This window comes from Trachypithecus francoisi, unplaced genomic scaffold, assembly GCF_009764315.1.
Source record: "Trachypithecus francoisi isolate TF-2019V2 unplaced genomic scaffold, Tfra_2.0 Lachesis_group17, whole genome shotgun sequence".
In the NCBI taxonomy this organism is placed as follows: Eukaryota; Metazoa; Chordata; class Mammalia; order Primates; family Cercopithecidae; genus Trachypithecus; species Trachypithecus francoisi.
Window position 1 is genome coordinate 108,134,944 of NW_022681462.1, and position 23,258 is coordinate 108,158,201.

Sequence of the window (23,258 nt, forward strand, 5' to 3'; positions counted from 1 at the left end):
ACAAATTTATTTTTTAACAGATTTCAGCAAATGACCCAGGATTGTTACGCGGATTTAAAAAAACTGTTACTTTTTTTTTTTTTTTTTTGAGGCGGAGTCTCGCTTGTCGCCCGGACTGGAGTGCAGTGGCCGGATCTCAGCTCACTGCAAGCTCCGCCTCCCCGGTTTACGCCATTCTCCTGCCTCAGCCTCCAAGTAGCTGGGACTACAGGCGCCTGCCACCTCGCCCGGCTAGTTTTTGTATTTTTAGTAGAGACGGGGTTTCACCGTGTTAGACAGGATGGTCTCGATCTCCTGACCTCGTGATCCGCCCGTCTCGGCCTCCCAAAGTGCTGGGATTGCAGGCTTGAGCCACCGCGCCCGGCCAAAAACTGTTACTTTTAAAATTTTTGTTTTGTTATAATTCCAGTATAATGTTTTCAACTTTGGCTGTAGAAACAGATGAAAATGAAAAAGCTTCAAACGGCAAGACTGTAATGCATTACATTTGAATTCAAATCAGTGTTTCATGAATCGAACCTCTAATGACTGCAGGGATGATACTTTTTAACCATGTGGTCAGAATGACAGAAATTTGCATTTCCTCCCTGGTTCCACGTCCTTGTCTCCTCTCTCTCAGGGAGCAGCTGTGCTGTGGGGCAGCCACGGAGATTCCTGAGCCACAGAGATTCCTGATACATGAGGAGCAGCGAGGGCCGCTGGGGAGCTCTGTTCAGATAACTCCTGGGGAGCCTGCTCTGGGTTTGTGGACGTTTACAGAGCCCTTGTGGTGTGGGTTATGTCTAAGCCCTCAGCTGTAAGAAAAATCACATCACTCTGAAGTAAGCCCAACAATCGCAGTGTGTTCTGCATTATTCAAAAAGCCCTGGTTCTGTCACAGACGCAGTTTTATACTAGAGATGTGGGATGTGTGGGTGGTGATCAACCCTGTCGTTAGGAAGCCGTCCATTTGGTAAAGACTGAATCGTGTAGAGGCTGATGCAGTCTTATCAGTATAAAATGCAGTTGTTTGAAACTCTCATTCTGTCTTCCAAGAAGATACTGTCTTCATATGTAGCACACTGGGGAAAAAAGGCATAAACCTTTTATTAACTCAGTTTAACAATGAAATAGATTGTTACTGGTTTTACAATAATAATGAAGAATTCGTAATCGGTGCAATTAGCCTGTTGTGCTGCTGCAAGAAGATTCATGGTGACAAGACGAGTTTTTAATTAGATGCAACATGGAGCAGGCCCAGCCCTCCCTTCCCCGCTTTGCCTTCCCGCAGTTCTGCGTGTGGCAGTGGCCGGCCAAGCACAGGTGTGATCCCAGGATGCAGCCGCATGGTCCCCTGAGAAGCACAGAACCCAGAGCCAGGCCTCAGAATCCAACCCCTGATTCCTGCGCGTTTATATCCAAAGAATGTTTTTTCTTCCCCTGGATAATCATGAATTTTGTCCAAGGCAAAATTAGATTTAAAAATTTATAGCCACCAATAAACCAAACTTCATACTTTGAAAATAGCAAACATCAACAAAAGAGTGGTGATATTCCGGTGGAGGCAAAGCGAACCTGCCACTCAGAAAATGTTCCTTGTGTTTCCTTTCTCATCTCAGGATCTCACCTTCTCTGGGCCTCCACCTCACCTGGCACCACCCGCCCCCGACACAAATGTGTAGACGATGATGACTACGTGAACTGTCCCTCCACAAGGCTCGCCTTGAGTCAGAGGGACCCACCCAAGGGCGGACACCCCACTTCATGTAAGATGTTCCCAGGGCCGCACGTTGCTCGGACACCAGCCCCGAACCTGGTCTTCCCAGAAACCAACAACACAAATGCTGTGAAAATGCAAACACTGTGGGAACATGAGAAGCATCGAGCCCGCTTCCTCGGTTAGAGTAACCTCTGCCAAGGGAAAGACCGAGAGCTGGTGACTTTTGAAGAGACTCAAACGGTGACACGGGCGTGGGGTGTGCATCCTGTGGGGCTGTTCTGGAAGCAGAGATGCTGGAGAGATGCAGAGTGAAATGCTGAAAACAGACCCGAGGAGAACGTGGCTCTGGGCAGGTGGCTGGAGCCCAGCGGCCGTGCCTTCCCCCGTGCAGGGCATGTACCGTGACCTCTGCTGCATCTGTGAGGATCACCAGTGCTTGATGACATTCCCACAGCCTCAGAGTAGGACAGAGGTGACCTGGACTCACGCACGCAGGAGCCCTGGGCCTACACTGTTCCCATGGAGGTGGGCAGGGCCCGGTGGGAGGCCCGGGCTGTGGGCTCCAGCACCTCACTCCTGCCGTGTCCACCTTCCCGGGGGCGCATCTTCGTATGTAGGACGTGGGGACACTTCCTTGTCACAGCGGAGCACAGGTCTGAAACATGCGTGTGAAGCTGCCCCCACACTCTCTGCCACGTCACTGAGATTCGCATGCTGCCCCCTCACCTCTCGGGCCAGGGTCCAGGGAGAAGAGGGCGCAGGGGCTCCAGCCTGAGGCGGGGAACGTAGCTTCTGACAGCGGAGGAGGCAGGGCACACATGGAATGGGAGGCTCCACCCAAGCCCACCTTTACCTCATGCAGAGCAAATCCCAGAGCCGTGTCTGGGTTCAGATTCCACCTCTGCTGCAAGTGGGCGACCTTGGCCAAGTTGCCAGGGCTGTCTGGGGTTCCTCCTCCGTTTAAAAAGGATCCAATACTTCTTCGGGCCTTCAGGTTACCTAAGCCCCACACTGTTGTAAAGAGAACGTAAATGGAGCTCAGGACAGCTGAGCACTTGGAGGTCCCTGGGGTGGCTGGAAAGGGTGTGGAAACTCAGCACAGTGCACATAACAACGAAAGAGAACCCACCGGGCATTTTGCACAGAGGCCGGTGCATCGAGAATGCCAGGCAAGTGCTGTTATCAGTCACTTTAAAGGAGCTGGTATTGTGTGCCTAACTCTGAAAAGTAAAACAAACAGGTATCTCTCTTTGTTAAAAAGACGTGAGTTCAAAGATAGCCCAGAAGACTCAGAAAGGGCGAGCAGAGCCCCCCACAATGGGACTTCAGGGAAGTGGGTGCATCCTGTTTCCCCTCGGGCCGCGCCATCCTCAACAGGTGTAGAAAAACTTCTTGGGCTGGGATTTTAAAAATCAATTTTGCAGGTGATGATTTGTTGCAACTGCAACACCATCCTTTTTACCTTCACAACACTCAGAAACCTTCTGAGTATTTCCTAGAAGAACTCCACGGAACCATCAGCCATCAGAAAGGCTAACGGGAAGCACCCGCCCTCTCCCGGTGACAGGAATGGTTTATCACGGCGGTTTCTCATTCTATTACAGAAGCTGAGCTCTATCAAGTTTGGCGTAAGTGTGAACTCTGTTTTTGAAGGGCTATACAATGAAAGAGAAACCGTTTACTGCAAGTTAAAATATAATGTACAAAGTTCTCGAATTACCTTTAATTTCACCTCAATCCATTTCTGTATTATGTGTGCATTTTGAGAAAAGTTAGCTGCTTTTTAAATAATAGATGTAAAAGACTGTCTCTTGAAAATAAGTCACTTAAAACCATGCATGTGGCCGGGCACGGTGGCTCAAGCCTGTAATCCCAGCACTTTGGGAGGCCGAGACGGGCGGATCACAAGGTCAGGAGATCGAGACCATCCTGGCTACTAACGGCTTTCAAATACACGTCATGGAACAAACACTGGGAAAGTTGGGGTGGGATTTAAGGACACACGGGGTGGGATTTTTCCTGCACAGACCTTGGCCCCACCTGGATTGGTAAGATATGAACACATGACTGACAGTGCAGGCTGGGCACGGGCCAAGCGAGTGCTATGTGCCAAGCGGCTCAGACTTCAGTCTGCAGAGGAGCTGCCGGCGCCCTTGCTAACAGGCAGGTTCCGGTCTGTGGATATAAGGAGGGGCCCAAGATGATGCCCACTGGCCAATGTGGAAACGCTGTGAGTGACGAGACGCAGGGAACCCTGGAAGTGAAGGGAGGCGTGGCCTGGAGCAGAGCTGCACAGGTGTGGAGGTGATAGTGGGCAGCCTGGAGGCGCGAAGGCCAGGGCCTCACCTTGCTCACCAAGCTGCTCGGTGCCTTGGGAAGTGGCCCTCTCTCCAGGGAAGGCTGTCTGTGAGTCTGTCTGTGATTCTCCAAGTCAATATCCAAGTGATTGGCAGAGTTCCCTCCTCAAATCCCCCAGCCAATTTAGAGACCAGCATGAGGGCCGAGGAGGTGGGCGTGGAGGGGCAGTTTGTGGGGGTGGAAAGTGCCACTGAAGACTCACCCGTGTGCACACAGCTGTGGGGGGAGCTCCCAGTGACCATGTCATAGCACAGCAAACTCGGTGTGATGGTCGTTTCGGTGTCCGCTGGGCTGGGCTGCAGCCCCAGCTACTTAACCAAACACTCAGCTAGGCGTTGCTGTGACGGTATTTTGCAGAAGTGACTGCTTCTGAGAAGCTGACCCTTGATAATTTCCCTGCTTCTCCTAATTTCTTTGTGAGTGAAAATGCTCTTTTACAGTACAGCACAGTTGTGATGTTACTTCCAGGACACAGAGTTCACGCCACAGTAAACAGGAGCTGTGTGTGGAAACTGGCCTGGAAGTCGGGCTGTCAGGAGGGTGGAGGGAGACAGCCGAGCTGGGGCTGCAGGGCTACAAAACCTGAGTGACATAGAGCACGGCACTCCCCACGTGCTTCCCTCGGAAAGCCAGACCCTGTCTTTGTGGCTGCTCCTTACAGGAACACGGTTCCCAGGGATGCTGCTTGTAAGTGGCTACGGAGCTTCAACACACAGTTCTGAAGCTATTGTAGTATTTTTCTTTTTTTTTTTTTTTTTTTTTTGAGACGGAGTCTTGCTCTGTCGCCCGAACTGGAGTGCAGTGGCCGGATCTCAGCTCACTGCAAGCTCCGCCCCCCGGGTTCTCGCCATTCTCCTGCCTCAGCCTCCCGAGTAGCTGGGACTACAGGCGCCGCCACCTCGCCCGGCTAGTTTTTTTGTATTTTTTTAGTAGAGACGGGGTTTCACCATGTTAGCCAGGATGGTCTTGATCTCCTGACCTCGTGATCCACCCGTCTCGGCCTCCCAAAGTGCTGGGATTACAGGCTTGAGCCACCGCGCCCGGCCGTAGTATTTTTCAAAACAAGGCACTGCACAGACACAGACTCGTGCTGCCTCCTCTTTGGCCCTCGCCGGGATGTTGGTCAGGGTGGTAAGGGCAGCAGGATGAAATCAAAAGGGCAACTGAACGCCTTTGTCGTGAAATGTCTGTGAAGGCTTCTGTTCCGAGCCAGACTTGGACCTGGGCGGAGCCTGACTCTTGGGGTCTGGAGAAGCCACGAAGATGCTAAAATATGACAGGAACCTCCAGACGGTGTTGCCTTCTTTTCAGTCATTCCAGGACCTCCCGTGACTGTCACAATACTCTGTAGTGGGGACAGGTTCTCATAAGAGAGGAAAGCATGGAGATGCCAGCCCATAGGCAGGACAGGAAAATGGGAGAAGGGCTCCAAGGGCTGAAAGGTGAGATGGGGCGGGAGCGTCTCGTCACCAATGTCTGCCGTCTGACTGCCGGTGGTCTCCACAAGCCCCGAAGCCCACCCAGCAGCTGCCCTGTCCCGCTGGGCACAGCCCCCACAGCCCATTTCTCAAGGGAGGTCTTCACGTTCCTATCTCGTGTCTTTCGGGAAGAGACGGCGCCCTGTCCTCAATCCCCGAGCACCCCCCGCCCTCCGTTCCACCTGCTTCCCCGAGGCCTGGGCTCTGCGTGCTCCGTCTACCTGCTGCCGACTCACCTGAGCAGGTGGCACTTGCTGTAAACAGCACTGGGTATGGAGATTCGTTGGGTTAACAAAGCTGTAGACCCACTCTCAGAAAAGCAGATCACAGGCAGGAGACACTGAAGAGTCTGCACTAAAACTGTGGCAGTCCGTTAGGCTAGGGTGCCCGGGTGCTCCAGGGAAACAGAGCCCACGAGAGGGATATGTATGTATTTAGAGAGAGTGAAGGTGTGTATATACATATAGAGAATATGTATACATATGGAGAGAGAGGGAGAGAGAGAGAGATTTACTTTGAGGAATTGGCTTGTGCAATCGTGGGGTGCGCCTGGCAAGTCTGAGAGCGAGAGAGCAAGCTGGAAACGCAGCAGGATGCCGCTGCCGTCTGGAAGCAGAATTTATTCTACAGGAAACCTCGGTTTTCGCTCTTAAGGCCTCAGCTGATTGGATGAGACCCACACAGATTATCAAGGGTCCGCCCCCTCAGAGGCAGTCACGTCTGCAAAATAGCCTCACAGCAATGCCTAGCAGAGTATTTGATTAAGTAACTGGCACTGCAGCCCAGCCCAGGAGATGCAGAAATGACCATCACGCTTAGTTTGCTGCATGATGGGATGGTCATTCTAAGACCAAAAAGAACATTTTGTTGGAAAAGGAGCTTGGCAAGACTTTGCAGCCAGCATTCTTGAACTGCGCAACCCGAGCAGGGTGCGAGTATGGCTCATGCTGTATTCACGCTGGCTGGCCTTTTGTTCTCAGGCATCAGTGAGGATTTCGAAAGTACAGTTTGTTCTGCTACAGAGAGTATCTCCAAGACCCAAATTAGCTCATGTGCAGTTAGTAAGTAGGGAACGATACTAACAGGACACAAAGCACCTCGGTCAGCTTTATGTGGGGGGCCTGGAGTGGTGGCCGCTCGCATCCAAATCTTCTGGCTCAGAGAGGAGCCTGCCCTGCATGGCAGCCCCCAGTTGTCCTGGCCTGGCCCAGCAGTGCCCCATGCAGGGTCCTAGCACCCAGCTCTGTGCCTCCAGGGCTCCTGCCCCGTCCACTGCACCAGCGGCCACTTCTCCCACGAGGCGGCTCAGCTCAACTGTCTCCCTGGTGTCCAGGTCACAAAGTGGTTTTAGAGCCCTGAGTTCTGAGGGCTCTGCAGAAACCGTTTCCCCTCACTGTTAGAGCAAGATGATGTAGAAAGTGGTACTTTTTATAAATGCATATGTCACACGAAGAGTTCCGCTGTGAAATATCTAAACAGACCATTCGACATTCCTCTCCTCCTCAGACCTCCCCTTCTCCATATTTCTGGGTATTTTGATGCATTATATAGAACACTAAAAACAAAGATTCTAATTATATGTAAAGAGTCTTGAAGAAAAAGGAGTCGGAAAACTCATATCTACATTGCAAATTATTTATAAAAACAGAATGTGTGTGTCTCTTTTCAACATTATGTACATTTTCCCTTGCAGAGGCATGTCCATTTGTTGGCTCGAAAGAGCTAATACCAGCTAACCCACGTGCCAGGCAACATCAGCAACTGGCAGAAGTCAGCAGCAATCTGATCTCAAGTTACCGCTCCCTGAAGGCCCAGCCATGTACAGGGGACACTAATCCAAGGAAAGATAATAAAGATCCTGCATGTTGCGTTTTGTCAGAGCCACCTGGAGTGCACCGCACTGAGCCTGCTGTGTCCTCACTGCCTCTACTCTGTTGCGGACTGCCTTGGAGCCGGGGGGCTGGAATGTCTTATTCCACTGACATGGAACTTTGTCAATTTACCTAATAAACATTTGCCCCCCACATGCCGGGTCTCATGTTTGATGCTGGAAATGTAACGGTGGAAAAGGCCAATCTTGCAACCAAACGCCATCAACAGGCCATGAAAACGCCCCGCTGGCGGATGGAGAGAGAAACCTGCAACCTACACAACAGGCAGAAGGACATTTCTCAACGACTCGAGCGCCGACATTCAACAGGGGGAAATGCATTCAATCCAGTAGGGAGAACCACAGGTGAAGACAGTTCCCAGACGCAGAAGTGTCGCAGCCCGGCACCAAGGTGTGAGCCCAGCTCTGGCCGGGCACTCCTCTCACCTGGTGTGTGCCTCGTGCAAGGGAACCTGCAGAGACGCTGCCCCAAGACAGCGCCAAATGAGGACCTGGAGATGCATGTGGGAGGCAGCTTTCAAAAGGGAAATGAACCGCACACCCACCAGCAGGGAACAGCTGGGTCAGCTTACGCAGAACTGAGGGAATGGCACGCGCTGCGCACCAGAAAACGAGTGGAAGATGAAAGAGTTCCATGGAAAATGTCGATGATGCATTTGAAGCAAAAAGGCAGCTAGTTACAGACCTGTATTCATAGCATGATCTCATTTTTAATCAGAAATACATTTGGAGAGAGAATAGAGATTAAACATAGCAGACAGAAAGTGGGAGGGCCTTACTCCAACTACTGACAGTACTTGACTCTGGAAAGTTAAATGGAGAATGACAGGAAGTTTAAATGGGATATATGTACACATATTTCAGGGTTTCCAACCTTGGCACTTTCAGCAGTTTAGGCTGGATGTTTCTTTGTGGCGGGCACCGTCGTGGTGTTAAATTAGGTTAAATTGGCTAAAGCTGCCTCTGTACTTTGAGGCCTCAGCCTAACTCAGCATGTCAACAAACTGCAAGCTGACACAGGCGTGTATTCCGGTGACAGGTGGCTGCGTCTCCGCGAGCCAGAGCTGTAACCAATCAGGCTATCTCTGCAGTCACTTCTGCTTTCTGCTATAAATATTCCCTGCCTACCGTGCGCCTGTTTTTGTCCTCAGTGATTCTTGGCTCATGACTCGTTTTTGCTCACTTAAACTCTGTTAAATTTAATTTGTCTAACCTTGTTTTAAACTGCGTGCACGGTAGGGTGTTGAGTAGCATCTTGGCCCCACCCATTCAATGCCAGTCACATTCCTCCACCAGTTGGGGCAAACAAAAGTATCTCCGTTTGCCAAATGTTCCCTGGGGGCAAGATTGCCTCTGGTTGAGAACCTGAGAAACAGAGATGGGATTTGTGATAATTTAGAAATAAAACGTAATGCAAGGTGGTCAATTCTAATGGTGAGAAACAAAAAACTGCTTGGGAGCACAAAGGTGGACGTCGAATCCACCAACGTCCTTCACTTCCTTGTGCCTTAGTTTCCTCATCCACAGAAGCAGGGTAAAGCACAGTAGTTCACAAGAATTGTGAGGAAAGTGCCTGGCACATAGTAGGCTCTTAAGGATTGTTAGATCCTTTTTTCCTCCTTAGTCTTGAATCTGGCTCCATCTGTGCTAATTAGGAGCTCCCTTCACCTTGCTTACCCCACTACTCATGCTACACGCACAGTGGAAGCTCAGTGAGACATCCACACACACACTGGGAGCTCACATCCATGCACACAGGGGGAGCTCCATCCATGCACACAGGGGGAGCTCCATCCATGCACACAGCGAGAGCTCAGTGGTACATGCCAGATGGTCAGTGGAGTGGAGTCTTGACTGGGAAAACTCAACTACTTTAGAAAAAAACACAGTGGGAGAAGTCTATGTGACTTCAGAGCAACACAGTAGTCTTGTGTCTATAAAAGGAACATAGTGAACATTTAGAAGAAATTATGGTTATCTTATTTACTGAAAAAGGGTCTTACAAAAATAGATGGAATGTTTAAAATTAACACTAAATAAGAAGAATTTGCTAATTACCAATATGAAATATTAAATGGTCTGAAGGAACAAGAGGAAGGAAATGGCAGAGCAGAAATCACATTAATGTCCCAAGGAGACCCATTAATAGAATTGTACTTTGCTAATTAAGAACAGACTGTTGGTGGTGCAAGTAGCTTTGTGCACAGAGACTTAAGTCAGAAGTCATGAAATTAGACGTACATGAAGAAACCAGCTGCATGACCCAGGCTGTGAGGCAACTTTTCCATGCCTTGGTTTTCTCCCTGAAAAAAAAAAAAAAAAGATAATCTTGCCTAAATCTCAGGTACAGGGGAAAAAAATGTCAATTTATCTATAAAGTTAAATGGTATTAACAATGAATCAAAAGGTAATAAAGGATATGGAATCAATAAAACAAAATTTTAAAACTGTGTTGATGAAGGTAGGCTCATTTAATGCACACTAGTTGCTCTATAAAGTAGTATACAAGTTTTGAAAAGCAGTTCTGTAGTTCTAGCAGTCATTTTACAGAAAATGTCTGTTCACTTTGACCCACTGTTTCCAGTAAGTCATAAGAAAATAATCTGTAACTCTAGGTTATTCTTTCATAGAAAAGTCTCCCACCTTCTATTAACACTCTGCTTTATCACCCACCGGGGGGCTGGTGGTGGGTGCAGCCCACCCAGGATGCAAGCAGTAGGGGCGAGTCTCTGTCAATCATTTAAAAACAATAATAAAACTAACTAAAAGCTGGGATTCTTTGCTTTATGTACTAGATTTTTAAATAATGCCAAGAAAAAATATTGCTTCCTAAAAAGGCCTTTTGTTAGCATAAGTTCAAAATAACTGTTAAGGTTACTATTGAGTTTTAAAATATATTTAATATTCAAATTCACATATTGTAACATGCATTTTTTTGAGAAAAAGTCTCACTCTATCCCAGATACATGGGGAGGTGGGAGAGCAGGAAAGAGGTGGGAGGGTCATCTGAGTCCAGAAGTCAAAGCTGCAGTGAGCCATGATTGCGCCACTGTACTCTAGCCTGGGCGACAGTGTGAGACCCTGTCTCAGAAAAGAAAAAGAAAAAGGAAGGAAGGAAGGAAGGAGCAGGAGAGAGATAAAGAAAGAAAGAAAAGAAAGAAGAAAAAAAGAAAGGAAGAAAAGAAAGAAGAAAGAAAGAAAGAAAAGAAAAGAAAGAAAGAAAGAGAAAGAAGGAAAGAAAGAAAGATTAAAAATGGTCGAAGGTATGAACTGTTAGGTGTAACATTTTTGTTTGGAAAGTGCAAATTTAAGTCATGCAATATGTTTGAATAAAGTTTACTGAATTTCAGTGTCTTCAACATTGAAATGTATCACTTTCCAAGTATTAGTTGTTGCTTTAAAAATAATTTCAAGAAAATCATCATCGTCACTGAGCTTTTCATAAGTGTTAACTGAAAATGGTGTTTGACGTAGAGCAGGGTGCAGAAAGGTGAGTGGCCATGGGTGCCAAGCACAGCAGGAACCCCATATGAGCCCAGGAGAGGCCCAGCTTGTGCAGCAGACCAGCCAACTCTGCTGCTGGAACTGTGGAGGAACAAAGGGGAGTTAAGAGGTCGTTAGAAAAGAGACAGACTGTAAATGGTAAAGCCACAATGTGCTTTTGCTTTTAATGAAATCTTGAGCATGAAATAGGAAAGATGAGAGAAGTGAACCTAGCCCAAGAATGATTGTTTGTGTCTTTAGAAAGGAAGCAAGGATGCAGCGAAGGAGGGAGTATGTGGTTGTGGACCTACAAACAAACCAACCACCAACCCACTTGCAAAATCGTGAATGACTCTTGGTATGAACATTACTGCAAGGTAATTTTCAGAAAACAAAATCAGATTTTAAGCATTCCTGTAAGAAGGTCAAGGAAAGAATAATTGCCAATTTATCTGTGGAGCAAGAAAATGTGGTAAATTTAAAATAGTAAATTAAGAATATGTACACTTTTAACTTGCAACTGATACATGATAATACGACAGTAACAAATACCAACTACTATTAAGCAATTAACAATCACTAAATGCTTCTGTAGTTCCTCCTTTGGGAGGCCAGGAGTTCAAGACCTCATCTCTACCAAAAACAAAAAAGAAAGAATTAAACTATATACAAAAGTACAGATGAAATAATGTGATCTCTGGGGTGGGTACAATTGTGTTCCCCAAAAAGATATACTGAAGACCTTCCCTATGTTACCTGTGAATGTGACTATATTTAGAAATTGGGACTTTGCAGACGTTATAAAGTTGAGATGAGGTCCTCTGGGTCAGGGTGGGCCTTAATTCCAGTGTGACTCGCCAGTCGTATCTAATAAAAAGAGGGAATTTGGGCTCAGGTGCAGAGGATGCAGGAAGCCCCATTGTGTGGAGGCTGAGGTGGGGACTGGAGGGCACGTCTACAAGTCAGGGAGCTCCAAGGGCGGCCGGCAGCCACTGGGAGTTGGGCAGGGCCTGGAACAGGTTCTCACCCAAAGCCTGGGAAGGAACCAACCCTGCCAACACCTTGATCTCAGACTTCAGGCCACCAGCACTGAAGGGAAATAAATTTCTGTTGTTTTAGCCACCTCGTCTGCAGGGATTCTTCACGCAGACCTGGGAGACTGATAGATGCCTGACACGTCTTCTCCAGTAAGCGAAGGGAGAATTACGGATGAAGCTGGAGGAACTGTGGATCCATCGTCGTGACAACAGGGTGATGGGTTCCAGGGAACAGTTTGTGCAACTTACCATTTCATGTTTTCTAATATACGCAAATAAGTATGTCTACTTCTTCTTTTCATGGACAAATGTTTCCAATATTTTACATGCTTTTCTTCCTCTTGTTTTTTCCCTTAGCATACGCTAGAGATATTTCTCACTCATTTTTGTAACTGCATATTTTTACCTTGTGTGAACGTGCTGTATCTCTTCCTCTTCAATCTCATACCCAGGACACAACCTGGGACAGGCAGGCTGTTTTCTAGCTTGTTTACTTGCAATTCTATCGCAAACTGAGCCCCATACGTCGTCTACTGTTTGTGCTCAGGAGGCTACATCCCCGGAGGTAGGATTGCATTTTCTAGAGAAAAGTGATATAATATTTGGCCAGATATCGCGAAACTTCCCACTCACACCAGTTTAGCATTTTGCATTCCCACCAGCTTGTAAAAGAACGCCCTGTCTTATAGTCAACAGAAGAGGCTACTTTTTTAAAGAGATGATTGTATTTTAGTTTAGTTTTAATTTGTGTTTTTCTTGCAATGAATGAAGTTCAGTATTTAAAAAAACCATTTCTTTATGAACGCTATGTTCGTATACTTAACGTATTTTTGTGTGCTTATTGATCTTTCTGTTCTGTGGTTTTAGAAGTTCTTAATGTAGATGGACTGCTAACACTTTGTGTGTGATATAACTTGTCAATATTTTCCATTTATCATTAGCTTATGCTTTTTACCATGCAGATATTTTTCATATAATTAAACCTACCACATTTCCTCTATTGCCTCTAGATTTTGAGTCATGCGGAATAAAATAATAGATCTATGTTTCTGTAGAGAGGTTCATCTCCTGCATTTCAATATGATCCATTTGGAGATTATCTTAGGATACACTGTGAGGAATGGGTCCAGTTTTTTCTTTTCACTAAACACCGTTCCTTGTGCTCACATGGGAAGGGGCTAGAATTCTCCACGTTCTGAAGAGCTTCTGTGCACAGCCTGGTGACTCCAAGCGTGGCAAGAGAACCCTCCTGGAGGCTGGCTGGAGATGCAGAATCTCAGAGCCCACCCAGACCTGCTGAGCCAGAATCTGAATTTTAACAAAATACTCAGGAGGTTCCTACATTTGAGAAGATTCAAGTTCGATAAGGACTAATATTCAAAAGATAAGTTTTTCTTTTGGTTTTTTACCCAAAATAATAGGCAGATTAAAAAATAAATACTGCCTTCCATTAACCTCGCCAAACTAAGACGGCACACCGACAGCTTTTCAATTAGGGACCCCATGTATTGTGCGATGATCGAGTCTTAATGTTCGTATGAAAATCATGGAAGGTGACAAAGGTGCCCCTGAGCCTAAGGCGTAGCAAACCCAACAAGGACTCCCCTCCCCAATGTAACTTAGACTTGCTTATACCACAATTACCCATTTTTAAGTTGCCATTTTTGAACTTTATAAACACACTATATTTTATATAGTCTTAAGTGATAAAGTTTCACTCAATACTATGTTTCTAATATTTATCCACATCATGAACTACTATAGTCTATTCTTTTTCACTAATGTATACTACTATACTGTGTAAATGTACTTAAAATATTTATATGTCCTTTTTACATTCTCAGATGTCCCAATATTTTTCACCAATGGAAATCATTACAAATTGTACTTCTAAAAGCAGTTCTTTTTATCTGTATATTTCATTTCAAAAGTGTGCTAGAATTTTTCTCAGGTGTATATTTAGGAATAGAAACGAAGGGTAGGAGAAGGTATGCAAGCTCATGTGATCATGCACGTTGAGTTTTGATCATGCAAAGGGCCACACGGATTCATACTCCCCGAGTAGTGTGGGAGCGCAGCCCCCGGCCAGCGTCATGCATGGGTGACCTTCATCAGATCAGGGCTTGTGAACTGACATCTATCTAGTCAAACGTATTGACTTTGGTTATCCAATCACTTCATGTTATGCTTATAAAAATTGTTTGATATTTTTAGATTTCAAATGGTTACTTTTTATTTAATGCTTCTATCCTCTTGAATTAGTAAAAATAATTCACCTTTGTGGAACCAAAAACCCAACTTGGAGCATCTTAAATATGTGGAGACTTTTTTTTCCCAAATAATAGGAAGTCAAGAGACACACAGTTGGTGGCACTGCTTCATCTCTGCTGTGAGGAGACAGATCTTACAGTCGCTTTTATGAGCTGGGCTACGTTCTCACGGAGCATTGAGATCCACAGAGCCGTGAGAGTCAGCGGCCAACCGAGCCCTCCTCGCCCACTGTGGTTCCTGGAGCTGTCCTTGTAGGATGTATGTGAGGACGTCCTGTCCCACTCTGTTCTTCTAGGTGGTCAGAGAATTTAAGAGAAAAACAGGAAGCTGTTTCTCATGAGTTGAAGCCTGTGTGATCCACTAACGATTATATTTCATCCCTATTTTATTTTCTGAAATTTCTGTTAAACTCAGATAGCAGCTTATCTGGCAATTTCAGTTTCCCAGGGGCTGAGTATTGTGTTTTTTCTCTGTGCCCTCATGGTTTTAACAGCACCTTCAGAGGGACAGGTCATGATTGGGAGTGGCGCCCGCTTAGGGACCTTTTGCGGCACCCCTCCTGCTCCTGCCTGCAGCGTCACCTCCCCCTGGCGCGGACACAGTCCTGTGTGTATCTCGTCACCCCGCAGGCTGCAGGATCCTGAGCCCAGGATGCCAGTGAGTCTTATTTCTTCCCCTGCATGGTCCAGACAAGGGCCTGCGCTCCGGATCTTTGTATTTAAGCATGTGGCCAGGGAAAGGAACACACCAGGCTGTGATAACCAGACTTCCTCTCTCCAGTGAGGAAAACAAGCAAAAAATACAGCGATTAAAACTAAAATGCACGGCTTGATTGTTGAGTCTTCTTTTATCATGGAATTCATTGCTCCTATAGGTCATCCAGTGCACAATAAGGGACCTCACTACACATAAAAATGAAACAAAATGTTCCCTTGTCCGCTAGTTTGATTTGGTTATTACAGCAGCTCTACTTCAAATTTTAAAAAATAGAAATTGGGGGAAAGTGATGCTTCCGTGTGCCCTTCAAGCTCACGCTCGGGGTGGCTGCGGCTTCCTGTTTACCAGCCCTTGCCTGGACCATCCATTTGCCGTCTCTGCCACCGGCCCACAGCCCGTTTATAAAAGAGATTTCTGTTTACCGCCTGCTATTTAGAGTTCTTCCATCAAAGTTCGATTTGCAGTGTTTAACTCCATTATGTTGTCCTTTTTCCTTTCCACCAGCTGTTTTCCCTGACTCAATGGCATTCAGACGAGCACGGCTCACCTATGCCCACATCTCCCTGTCCACTGTCACTGGCGGCCGCTGACCTCGCTCTGCTGTGCCCCTGGCAGGCCCTCCTCAAACAGTGGGGTGGAAGCCTTGCAAACTGGGGCAGGGCTGGATCCACTGGCCAAAGGGCAGCGGGGAGCCAGCTGCATGGGTCAGATCCATGCAGTGCTGCTTCCTGCCCAAGAGCACCTGTTGTGGCTCAGTTATTTTCCTGTCTTTACCAGCACCTGGTACAACGCTTTCTACACCCTTTGCTGAACAGAATTAAAATCCAAATGTAATCTTTGATGATGGTTACGAGACATGTCTTGCCTAGAGGATGAGTGAATATGGCCCAGTGTATTAGTCTGTTCTCACATTGCTTTTTTAAAAAAATGCTGGTGACTGGGTAATTTAAAGAACAGAGGTTTAATGGACTCATAGGTCCACAGGTTGTACAAGAAGCATGGAGGCTTCTGCTTCTGGGGAGGCCTCAGGGAACTTCCAATCATGGCGGAAGGTGAAGCGGAAGCCAACTTGCCTTTCATGGCTGGAGCAGGAGGAAGAGCAAGAAGGGAGGTGCCGCACACTTTTCAAAACCAGATCTCATGGGAACTCACTCACTTTACCAAGGCAGGTGGTGCTAAAGCATTCATGAGAACTCCACCCCCATGACCCCACCACCTCCCACCAGGCCTCAACACTACGGACTAGAATTCAATGTGAGATTTGGGTGGGGACAAGTCTCACATCTGCCTGCGGAGCCCCTGCGTGCCTGCGGGGCCCTGTCAGGGAGCTACAGGGTCACCTGTCAAGACTCTCATGCACGAGATTGGGGCCACCGTCCTGCCAGGGAACTGCAGGGACACCCACTGGCACTCTCATGCATGAGATGGGTTATCTCATTTCACCCATGTACTGAAGTAGGAAAGAAAGACTTGCAAGGTTTAATATCACTTGGACAGATGTGGTAGCGGCTCCAACCCTGCTTGTGGGGCTAGAGCCCGTGACAGCACCCCGAAGGATGCCCCTGGGGTGCCTGTGATGGCAGTAAGCAGGGCCCCAGAAGAGGCTCCCCAGGCACCTCCCCGTCTTGTTTCTCCTGGTCACTTGGTGCTATGCCGGCACAGCGCCCTGCTGCTGAGTGGGATTCCTACCATGAGAGAGCAGCTGAGAAGGAGACTCGGGCTCGGCTCTGAGGGAAAGCAAAGGCGAGGAGCAGAGGCGAGGCCTGGGCCCGGGAGTGAAGAGACCAACGTCAGCTGAATGCTAAGCCACAGCCGCGCCAGGCGTAGCCCTGGGCCCACCTCGGCCAAACCCACCTCTCGCCTTGGAAATGGAGGCAGCTCTCCTCTATTCAGAGCGCTGGGGATATCATACATCATTCCAACATTTCTGTCACTTTTTTCAGTAGCACCCCATGAGCAGACACAGCCTCGTTGTCCTTCAGGCTGGCTGCTTCCCAAGCCTTACAGAGACTGAGAGAATGGCGTCCGAAAAACTAGAAAAGCACATTTCATTTGCATGTTCCTTGATAATGTAATACATTACAGTAAGTCATGGTGAGAAACTTTACATCCAAGTCTGTTCAACTTTGTTGTTGTGTGTTCTTGTACAACAATCAGGGGAAAAGTGAATTTTTAACATTGCCTTTATGGCCTCAGGCTTCCATAATTTGGCTTTAAAAAATCTGTTATTTTTATGATTGAGTCTTCTACTCCATCGTAGCTGTGGGTGATGGTGAACTCACCCCGAGAACACCATGTTCTGAGGCTTCCAACCCTGCCTTCAAACCATCACACAGGTGTGTTAAGCTGTACTTTTCACCATGGAACAGGTTTCTCCCCAGTGCTGTGTGAAGCTTCTTTTATAAGCATGTATAAGCTCCACCCATTCACGAGGGAGGAGCCCTCATGACCTAATCACCCCCTGAAGGCTCGGCTCTTAAGGCTACTGCATTGGAGATTAAGCTTCAACAAAATCGTGGGGACACTCAGGCCTGGCAAAGAGCGAGTGAACGGGAAATTTGGGGAAAACACAGCTTTACCAGCTGTCTAACTCATATGAGCTAAGACACGACTTAAAAGGAGAAAAGGTCTTTGTTGGAAGCCAGGGAAGGAGAGCAAAAGAAAGATAAAACACGTGGGAAGCACGATACTTGTTTTTTGGAGAGGCATCATGGGCAGTTAAAATAAATAAACCTTCCTGCTAGGACAGGCTTCAGTCCACACCATCCTCCCCATGAACTAACCACATTCCACGGCCAACTCACCTAACTCTTTAGGCCCATTTTTTTTTTTCACTGTAAAATTCCATTATTGTGCTAAGCATGACTAAAGCTTACACATCTGAAAGGCACGTTTCAGTTGAGAAACAGCCCGTCAGTGGAAATATTCCCTCCTTTATTCGCTGTGCTGACCCCTTTCCCAGCCTCCACAATTTCACATGTTCATTGCAGACTCTCCTGCTTCTTGCTGTTCCTGACGCGATGAGCCTGGATTGGACCCGGCCAGGATTTCGTGGTTGTCCTTTGCCACGACTGGGTTCCAGGAGGAAGCTGCCCCCCTCCACTCTGACCACCTTGGCCACAGAGGTGACTGTTGAGGTGGCGGAGGTGGGGGAGGCATTTGAGCAATACTGAGGGTTTCTCAAGTGGGAGGAAAATTAAAATGTCTCCTGCTGAGTCCTAGATTTGCCCCAGAACGGCAGCAGAAGCAGCCCCAGCAGTCTCCCCGACCCCTGACTGGACTCTACACCCTGAGGGCCAACGCTCCCAATTCCTTCAGTCTCCAACCCCTGCAACATGAGCTCATGGAACCTGCTAGATTCATGGAATAAGCTCATGGAACTTGTTTTAGAATGTTATTTCTGTATGTACTTTCTCAGGGCCATGAGTCCCCGTGGGCGTGAGTCAGGCCGTACACCTCGCCGGATGGGAAGCGCCTGTCGTGGGCGCTAGTGATCAGGAGGCGTCCAGTAAGTGACGAATGCACAGATGGACACGTGAAGAAACGGGTGCATGAATAAATGAATTTATTAAGAAATTGTTTCGTACATTCACTGTCTTTCAGGCTTGAAAACTGATCCTTCATTTTGTATTAGCGACCCAAAACCATCTGTAAAACAGGGTAATTTTATTTCATTTTGGGAGACACACTGAACTTTGGTTTTTAAGAATGTTATGAGAAGTGAAGTCCAAATAGTTTCAAAAACTGTTTTTATGTAGCTTTTGTTAAATATTCCTCTAATAATAATTCATGGGGGTGGTGTCTGATTAATGGGTAAATCACATGTGTCTAGATAGAAATCCAAGTCCTAATATTCATATAGATTACATTTTATCACGTGCCGGGTAAGAGTGGGAAGTAGAGAGAGGAAGTCAGGAAGAGGCAGGATGTGCACTCGGGCCACGCAGCCCTCAGCGGAGGCTGCCACCAAGAACATACAGCCTTCAACAGAGGCTGCCCCGGGGGTCACGCAGTCCTTGGCAGAGGCTGCCACCAGGGACAGCTCCGTGTGCACCTCCAGAGACACAGACCTGACTTGGGCAGGACAGCAGATGTTCCAGGATGAAAGCATTTCCTGCATTGTCAAGCCATTCGCATTTGCCGTGGGGCTTTGATTTACCTTTCAGTTTATCGCTAGTCAACAACCCCTTCATTAAGCAATTCTTGTATTTTTGGCTCTCCAGTGTTAAATTTTGAATCCTCTTTTGACAAATAAGGATACTCAAGTGTTTAGATTTAAGGAGCTCACCAAGGCGTACACATAGCTGGTGAGGACAGACGGGGTCCTGGTGCTGAGTCCAGTGTACTCCACGGCCATGATGCAACTTGTGAGTTTGCATGTTAAGCAACCCTTGGTTTAGGGACCCACTGCAGCTGGATCGGTGAAATCCTTTTACTTCAAAGTAACAGCTATTGGATACCCCCGCTACTCATTCTCAATGATGTCACCTGTTATGGGAGACAGGCATAAAAACATAGCACCATCATGTGGCTCATGGAATGACGAGAGGGTCTTTGCCTTTTACAGATGCATTAGCACCAAGAGGCCGGCTTGTCCAGCTGGAAATGGCTTTGTGAGGTGAAGACACCCAGCTATAAGCTTCGTGGGGCATCTGTGCCACTGCACACAGCTGGTGAGGAGCCACACATGAGCTGTTTTGCCCAAAGCATCGATGGCATGGCTCCCGTTGCAATCCAGCAACAAGATGCATGGTGAAGAGTGGCCGCTGTCCCCATGGAGATGAGCCGTGTGACCCACAGACCAGCCAAGGAACCAGCTTCCTCACCGTGAGCAATGCACACTGTTTTCCGCTGTCTCCCCTGGTGGGAGGACACCCTGAACAACAACATCAGGGTGTGTAAATCACTAACCATGTGCTCTTCAGGAGTGGAGATTCTCACCACGGCATGGCACTCCTCTTCTTGGACACGGGGTGAGGCTGCGTTCCCCAGCCCCTCGCTGTGAGGTGCAGCTGTGTGACCAAGTCCTGGCCAGGAGACTGTGAGGGAGAGCGATGGCCACCACCTCTAGACCTCCTCTGAAATCCCACCAGTTCCCCTCAGCTGCCTCGTTTATATCCTCCTGCAGACGTCCACGAAGATACTGGAGCCCAGGGGAGGATCCCAGATTCCTGGGCGGTGGTGTGGAGCACAGCCCTCATCTGGCCCATGTCTGACAGCCATGCAAGTGAACGATACATTCTTAGTTTGGTAAGCCACTGAAATTCGGAGATGTTATTACAATAGTGAGCCTACTCAGAGGAATACATTATGTCTTTTATTTCCTATAACTTTAAACTCTTAGAAACTTGGAAATTACCGATTCTCATCTTTTATTAACCATGACTTAGTTTAGCAGAATGGATAGAAGCCATAACAATATCTGAATCTGTGTGGGGCTCTCCAAGACATGTGGCCTGGGGAATCCAGGCAGGGTGCAGTAGCTAACAGAATATCTTTAGGTCTTTTTTGCCTAACAATGATTAAATGTCTGCCACACAGCTGCCGAAGGTGCAGGTAGAAACAATATTTAAGTATTGCAGGAAAACAGGTGTTACCTACCAATGTAGTCAGGGTAGAACTTAGTAGGATGGGAAGCGTTGGAGCAAGCTGAGCTCCTGGGACCGAGTTCCCAGCTAGACAGGGATAGTCCATAGGACAGGACCCCAGCGGGGGCAACAGTGATTCTCAGCGAAGTGCACGCTTGCAATTGAGACGATGCAGATACTCACAGAGAAGCACGTGAGCAGGTGTCCATCAGGCACCCAGCTTCAATCTGCAGTGTTCGATATGAAAAAATAAAGATATTCAAGGCATGAGCTCACCTTCAGGCAGTGTGAAGTTGAATTGGGGACACAAGATTAATACAATTGAAATAACACTAAGCAAAATTTAGAGAGAAGAAATACAGTTCTCATCTGCCCCTCACCACGAAGGCCACGTGACATCACGCAGAAAGCCCTACCCAGGCAGCAATGAGGCGGCCATGCCTGAGCTGGGCCTTGCAAGAACCCTGAGCCCTGCAGAGCCAAGAAAGGGCAGAGGAGGGTCTGTGGGAACGGAAGCCCCTCGAGGCAATTCCTCCCAGACCCTTCATTTCCCGATCAGCACAATAAATGCAGCATTGGGTGTGACTCCACAGTTTCATGAAGGTAAACTGAGAATACTCATGAACGTGCCTTCTAGAAGGAAAGCATGTGCATATCTATGGCTTGTAATTACCCGCTTCCTACACTGAATTCCTGGACAACAGGGCCATACCTTTCATCTCTGAATCCACAGAGACTAGAAGAATGCCCAGCCCAAAGCAAGCAGTCACTACGTATATTCTAACTAAAAAGTATGAATGGACGAGTGAAACTTTTTCTATTTCTTTTTTTTTTTTTTGAGATGGAGTCTCCCTCTGTCGCCCAGGCTGGAGTGCAGTGGCACGATCTCGGCTCACTGCAAGCCCCGTCTCCTGGATTCACGCCATTCTGCTGCCTCAGCCTCCTGAGTAGCTGGGACTACAGGTGCCTGCCACCGCGCCCGGCTAATTTTTTGTATTTTTAGTAGAGACGGGGTTTCATCGTGTTAGCCAGGATGATCTCGATCTCCTGACCTCATGATCTGCCCACCTCGGCCTCCCAAAGTGCTGGGATTACAGGCGTGAGCCACCGCGCCCGGCCATCTATTTCAAATTAGATGAAACTTCTGGTGAGATTAAAACAACATGCCTTGTTCAGCGATAAGAATCACCCTTTCTCTATCCCCTCTTCTGGACAGACTCCTTCACAGCAAAACCCACGTGAACCTCGTCCAACTGCAGGCCGTGCACAGCAATGTCTCCAGGCAAAGGTTTTTAATTTTCTTTGGTTTGGGAATTTTATTTTATATTGGACTGAGTAACTCAGTTTCAAGGGACTAGGTCTCCAACATGTTACAGTTCATGGAAAGGACACATCTGGAGTGTAATTTACAATGTATCTGGGCACATATGGTTTAAAAGTTATTTGTGAATGCTATACTGTGGGTCTTTTACCTTAAAATTACGTAGCATTTTCAGATTCAAAAGCAAGTGTTTGTGAGTCAGCTCTCACCATTTGTCTCAGTCTCAAAAGCAGACTGACAGACCCTGGGAGATTATGTGAACTGACTGTTTTCCTAGCAAGCAGTGGTGTTTTAAAGGGGACTCAGCATTTGGAGGAAAGAGAAGCCTGGATGTTCAAGGCATGTCCTCTGGTTTCAGAGGCTTTCAGACCCAGTGGGATTCACTGCAGCATCCCCAAGCCAGCCTCATCTCATGACTTGGTTTTTACAAAAATGTGCCTAGAAATATTGAGAACTGGGAGTTTAAAATTCAAAACTTCAGCTAACTCTAGAAAGTCTTGTCATGGATGTAGAGACAGCTCTTCAGAGAACTGAGGGACTGACAGAGCCTCTACAATTCCAATTTCTATACAGGACTTCAACAACAACAAAGAGAAAAGCAAAAAACAAAAAAGCGGGGGAAGGCTAAATCCCGAGTGACAAATACACAGACAGGAAGAAGACAGAAAACCCAGCTTTTTCTCAGAGAACACAAAGTTCAGGAAGTCCATAGACTTGAGAACATGAAGATCAGGAAGTCCATAGACTGGGGACTGCGAGCTCTCCAGTTGGGTTCTGTGGGCACATGGGTGGCAGGACAGCACTGACTTTTGTGTGATACTATAGTAGATTCTGTAAACTATACTTTTGTTTTTTAACTTTTAAGTTCAGGGTACAAGTTCAAGTTTCTCACACACATACACTGTGTCACGAGGGTTTGCTGTACAGACTATCTCATTACCCAGGTATTAAGCCTAGTGCCCATTCGTTACTTCTCCTGACCCTCTCCCTCTTCCCGCCTGCCACCCTTTGACAGGTCCCAGTGTCTGCTATTCCCATCTATGTGTCCCTGTGCTCGACCATTTACCTCCCACTTATAAGTGAGAATATGCCGTGTTTGGTTTTCTGTTCCTGTTAATTTGCTAAGGGTAGTGATTGCCAGCTTCATCCACGTCCCTGCAAAGGACATCATCGCATCTTTTTTATGGCTGCATAATACTACACTTTCAATCCTATAATTTTTTAGGATTCTATGTTGAGTGCATGTGTATTCACAGATGTTGCAGCGTACATCTGTCTTTTCCTCAGGAAAAAGACCAGGAATCTGAAAGGACGTCGAGGAGTGGCTGTGAACACCCCGTGTGCCATGAGGTCATGGAGACCATAACACGGTGGGGACACTGGATAAACTGACCACATCTCACCCTCCCAGGGAC